Raw genomic sequence first — 6,256 nt, 5'->3', positions numbered from 1 at the left:
GTTTTTATGGGTGATGGTGGAGTGCCAGTAACTCTCACCGGACTAGCCCAGATTGGAGCTGCCGGTTCAGTATCAGGAACATCAGTATCAGATTCTGTTTGTTCGTCGATATTCCGGTCTTGAGGTGGTGGCTCATCAAAGGTAGCTTCAGGATGGGGACCCTCTAGTTCATGAGTTTGGTCCAATTCATCTGTTTGCTCCTGTTCAAGAACCACCTAGTCTTCAGACGGGTTGTTCACTCGAGCTTTTTTGCTAGGTCTGGCTTTGGCTCTGCTAACAAAAATAAAAGAGGTGAAAATTTAGCATATTATTCAGAATATGTGAAACATTCGAAGAAAGGGTTTAAGTACTTACCTAGCTACAGTTTTGAGAGGAGGGAGTTGGGTCGCTGTTGACTCGCCAGAGGATGAGGGAGCTGTCACCTGATAATTTGAATCAGACGGATTAAGAGGTTGTCGGAAATAACCTACCTTGGGATAAGAATTGTCAGAAGTGGGGGAGACCTCAGATCGGCGCTTCCGAACCGGGGTGTCAGGTAAACCGGCCGAAGTGACCTGTTGGCCGCTGTGCCAGGTGTTCCGGCGAGCCTCGTGCTGCTGCGTCTTCAAAATAAATGTTGGACCAAGTAAGCAAGAGGATGAGAAAAGCTTACTTTCCGGACTGCTTGACGGGTTTTTTGTGTTGGCATAGAGTCTGAACCGGAGGAAAGGGTAATTACCTCTACGTCATCAGCCTGGCTGCCTTCCACGTCCTCCTGATAAAGATCATTGTTAATGTGGTGCATGAAAAGGGAGCCAAGTGAGTCAAGTTCTACCTCAACTTCCGGTTTATCTGCATCTTCATCAAGTTCCATGTTGATACGTTCAACTGTTTTCCGCTTTGAGGTTCGCTTGACGACTTTTGTTTTGGGATGGGATGGCTTTGCCGCTTTATCTGTGGATTTCCGCTTCCAGAATGGATCGTCACCCTGTTTATAAACAAACAGAAGAAAGTTTACGTGTTGAACAATTTTTTTAAAAAAGATGTCGAAGATAAAAAGGAAGGATAGTACTTATAGCAGGCGGTTTATTTTGTGTGTAGAAGGGTTTCAAGCCGGTTTGGCGACAGTCAGATTCCAATTCATTCAAAATTTTCTTAACACCTTCAGTGACCTCTTCATCGGTTAACTGAATGTTGATGTGGCGTTGGGGGTCTTCTAATTCACCGGTGTACTCACACATTAAACCGGAGCGACGGCTTAGTGGTAACATGCTCCAAGATATCCAGCAATGCACAAAGTCGACGCCCGATAAACCGTTGGCCATAAAGGCCCGGAGCTTGGCGAGTTGAGGGGCATATGCGGGCTGTTCCGCAGAGCATAAACGTTGCGGCAATGGATGCGTGTTGGAAAGCTGGTGGTCACGATAGCCTGGCAGAGGGTTCTCATTTTTAGGAGAGGTATCCTTGCAGTAGAACCAAGTCTGGTTCCAGTCCATAGGGTGACTGTGTAGCTTGGCATGAGGGAACTCAACTTCTTTCCGCTTTTGAATAGAGATGCCACCGAGTTCAGTGTTGGGACCGTTTACAAATTCTGTGCGCCGGTTCAGATGAAAAAAATCCCGGAACAGCTCAGCAGTTGGTTCTTTTTGTAAGTACACTTCACAGAAGACTTGGAAGTTGCATAGATTGGACACCGAGTTGGGTCCAATATCTTGAGGATGGAGTTGGAAACTGGCAAGAACATCTCGGAAAAACTTCGACCTGGGTGGTTTGAAACCACGGCCTATGTGTTCGACAAAGACCACTACCTCACCCTGCCTTGGGGTAGGAGGATTCTCTGTTCCTAGAAATCACCATCGAATCTCAGTTTTCTTGGGCAAAGTGCCGATATTGACCATTCCGTTCAACTGTTCTTCGGTAACCCGGGAAGGAGCCCAGTTGCAAGCGTAAAACTGTTTGGCCATTGCGAACGAAAAGTTGAAAAGGAAATACCGGTTTACAAATCATTCATGGTGGTATGCAAGAGGCGATAGGATAAAGATATACAGCTATGTGAAATTGCGTAAACCGGAGGCTGATACAATAATGAATGACAAGGTCATATCAGAACAAGGGTATACACATGTTTTTAAACCGGACTATCACAACAGATGTAAAAGGGTTTGCCGGTTTACCAGGGGACTAATGGTATGTGATAGATTGTTTTTACAAAGGTAAACCGCCCGTGTGGTAAAAAAGATACAGATCCAAGGTAAAATGACTAAGTAAGGGGAAACAGGTTCCGCAAGGGGACATGGATATTTTGGATCTACTGAAGGACAGGAAAGCAAAAATATTTTGACCTAAAAAGGGTTGGACCCAAAGCAGTTCGTAATGCTTCAGATCGGTTGTTCGCGTACACAAGGTTTGTTGTGGTAGCGGAAAGTAAGCTATTACGGGCAATATATCAATCTTGAAGTTTTTAATCCATAGATAAGGAGGAACAGAGCCGCACTGGAGCCCTGTTGAACTTTGATAAACTGCGAAGAACGAAGGAACCCTTAACAAATCTACAAAAGGGGAAAGGGAAAGACTTACAGAGGATGAAGCAACAAAGGAGCACCGCAGCTTTCTGGTGCAACCAGGTTGATGCAGCGGCCAACAAAGGAACGGTGGCAAAGCTCGGTGGCGGCGGTGGCACTCAGGGATAGAGATGTCGCAAGGAGGAAGAAGAGGGAAACGGAGACGAAGGGGAAAAAGAGAGGGGCCCGTGGTCCTATTTATAAGGTGAGCCGATAAGTGACAGGTGCGTAAATCGAGGAGCTAGAAATGGATAGTTAATAAGGATGATGCCTCGAGGGTTGAACATTCATTAATGAAGGGTATCTTCGCCTTCAACGGGTAGATGATGTCATAACGATTTACTGCGGATTTAAAGGATGATGTCACAGCGATTTACCAGATTTGTACAAAGGTGCCAGAGCAAGATTTTTTCTAAGTCTTGGAGATTGACATGAATAGGTTCAAATCAATTTGGGGCCTAATGTTGGGCATATGGTTACTGGAGGTAAACCGGCTAGGCGTGGTCGGGTTAGCTCCATGAAGATTGAAGCCCATGAAGATGAGAAGATATTGGCGCTTTACAAAGGCCCAAGGCCCAAAGGTGGGTTAAAGCCTGTAGATGTGAACCGACTTTATCATATAAACTTGTATTGTAAGTTAGAGGAATAGAGACCGAGCCGGACACCTCTATGATCCGGCCTCGGGACTCTGTAAACTGGCGGGTGTCAACCTGTGTATATAAAGGGATGACCCGGCCGGCGTTTGAGGACAAGAAACAACAACTCGAGAGCCAGGCAAAGCGGATTCGTTCCCTGGTCATCAAAACCCTAGCAATACCAATCACAACTAGACGTAGGCTTCTACCTTCATCGAAGGGGCCGAACTAGTATAAAACCCCTCGTGTCCCCTTGTCCGGTTTAACCGCTTTAAGCTAACCCGTTGCGATGGCTCCACGACTAAGTCCTTTCACGAGGACATCTGCCATGACAAACCCACGAAACCATCCAAAAGATAACATAGTTCAGTACCACAACATGCCACTGCCGGGACCGGACGCAGTTCAACAATAATAAAAGCAAACATAACAGGCCCTCTAGGCCTTAACATAGTAGCAAACATAACCATTAAGCTGAAGATGAAGAAGAATCCTCCTGTGGATTAGCCATAAGCGTGTCCATCGATAGAAGGGAAGGGTCAATTTCCAGCTCCGCGCACACAGCGTGAAGAACATGGATTGGAGTATGTGGTGGTGCAGCAGGCTGTGCATCTTCAAGGCCATCCGCGGGAGTGGGATGGGCCTTGTCTTCCATGGGCTTTGCGCGAGGGCGCTTCTTTGATGGCTGTAGCGAGAGCTGCTCAAAAATCAAATTTTTGAAGCCATCCAACTTTGCCGCACTCCGAGTGCAACGTCGCAGTGATGTATCAACAACAGGAGTCTTCTTCTTCTGTCGCCGCTTTCTCCCAGCGGTTATTTTGGAGTATTACTTTGGATATCATGTGCCTTTGGATTCTTAGTGGCTATTATGATGATGGTATCTGGTATTATTTTGGAGTATTAGTTTGGATATCATGTTGCCTTTGGATTATTAGTGGCTAGTGTTATTTTCATCATGATGATAGGTGATATTATGTTTTGGAGTATGATGTTGGAGATGATGCTTGCTGTGGATCATAGTTGGATAGTTAGTTCTTGATATTTGAGTAGTAGTCTTATCATTCTTCGATTCATCATAGTAGTGTTATGCTGTCCTCGGAGTATTTTGATATGACGATATTAAGCTTTGGATTATTTGTTGGATATTGCTATGACTTGGATTATAGGTAGATAGATGATATCGGAGTATCATTCATTACTATTATATTTTGGGGATAAATTCCATCATTAAGTTGGTCAGGTGCCACCGAACCGGGATTTTTCTAGTGCAACCACATTTGCCTTTATGGGAAGGCCCTAATGCGGTCTGTTGTCATGCCTCTCGCCGGTGCCTCCAATGAGGGAAGGTTATGGGCGTGCGGTACCCTGGCCCGGTAAGCAGACATAACCTTGTGTGCCCGTTGTTGTTATTGTTGTTGTTGTTGTTGTTATGTGAACGTGTCCCTGTTTGGGACGGTTTATTGTTTTGGCCACGACGGTGGTCGTTTTGTCTTTCGTAGACACGGAGCCACCCAGGACTAGCCCAGTGGGGAGTGAGTCGGAGTGGCCGGGAGAGTGTCATGGCAGTAGATCGGTTTTGTCGGAACACCGTTGGTCCACCCGAATGGGAATGCGAGGCCATGGGTTCTGTGGTGTGGGTAAAGTGCGCCACCTCTGCAGAGTGTATTTAAATCTATCGATAGCCGCGTCCTCGGTCCTGGGAATGGGTTCGTACTAGGTCACACCATTCGATCAACACTCACATGACGGAATGACTTATAGGTGATTTATATGTTGATATGTTGAGCAGTACAGATTGGCAGGATGTTGATGATGATGTTGGAGACCAAGTGTTGGTCATGGTAGTGATCGCCGGAAAGATCACCATTTGAGACCAAGTGTTGGTCATGGTTGTGATCACCGGAAAGATCACCGTTTGAGACCAAGTGTTGGTCGTGGTAGTGATCGCCGGAAAGATCACTGTTTGAGACCAAGTGTTGGTCATGGTTGTGATTGCCGGAAAGATCACCGTTTGGTTTGGATCACGAGGTGATCGAGATTGTATATTGCTTGGCCGGTTAGCCAAGAGAGATATGGTTATGGAGATCTGAGATGGTGATTTATTAGTATGGCATCAATTTCATACCATGCTTAGTAGTTGTTCATCATAATAGTTGTTAATTTAATTAACCTGTTAAATGCTATGTTATTGTCTTGCCTTGATGTTTATGGTTGTTGTGAGCTTGCAAGTACATTCAATGTACTGACCTGGCGTGTCATGGCAGATTGCAGGTGATACCATGGTTGCTTGATTACTTGTCGTGGTTGCCATTCGTGCGAGCTAGATCGTGTCCCAGCCAGAGTCCCTGCGGAGTGGACTTCACCACCTTCGTCGTTGTTCCACTGCTAGAAGTATTCCGCTGCTAGCATAGAGCAAGTGTAGTATTGCAGGTGTTGTGTTGCCGTGCTGGTGTGCCTCTTTGTAACATCAGACCTTTGTATTATTATTCCTGTAATAAGAGATGATTTGTTCTATGTCAAGCAGTGTCGTATTCCAGAGAATTTTCCTCGATCTCTGGGCTGGAATACAGGGCGTTCTGGTTTCTCTGAGCCGGGGTGCTATAGGCTTGGTATTAGAGCAGGTCTGACTGTAGGATGCCCTAGTCAGTGCGAGTGGTAGAAACCGGTAGAAATCGGTAGTATAGAGTTTGGCTTGTTTATTGCATATGGTTGCTGCATTTGTTTGTTGCACAACATGCATATAGCCTTACTTTTTTGCTACTAACGGTTTAATCTGGTGAGTGTATATGGCATCGGTTCGGATCCACTACAGCTTAGCCCCTGCATTTCTCCAGCCTTCCTTTTCTTGCCTGTTCTTCGGTGATTGGCATTATTTCTGTCCCAGTAGAGTGATGCCAAATGATCCCGACACTGTTTGCAAAAATGGTGCTCAGGTATCGCGCCGGATTCCTTCCTTCAGTCCCATTTTGTTTCGGTGGTAGACATGCTTCTACCCCGGATCGTCCTTTTTTCTTGTCGTGTTGGCAACCCTTAATGGTCTTAGTTATCAAGAAAGGGCAATGTCGGCGGACTCAGTTTCCA

This window comes from Triticum urartu, chromosome 5A (assembly GCF_056163025.1).
Source record: "Triticum urartu cultivar PI428250 chromosome 5A, HENAU_Tu73, whole genome shotgun sequence".
NCBI lineage: Eukaryota > Viridiplantae > Streptophyta > Magnoliopsida > Poales > Poaceae > Triticum > Triticum urartu.
This window is presented reverse-complemented; position numbering follows the sequence as displayed.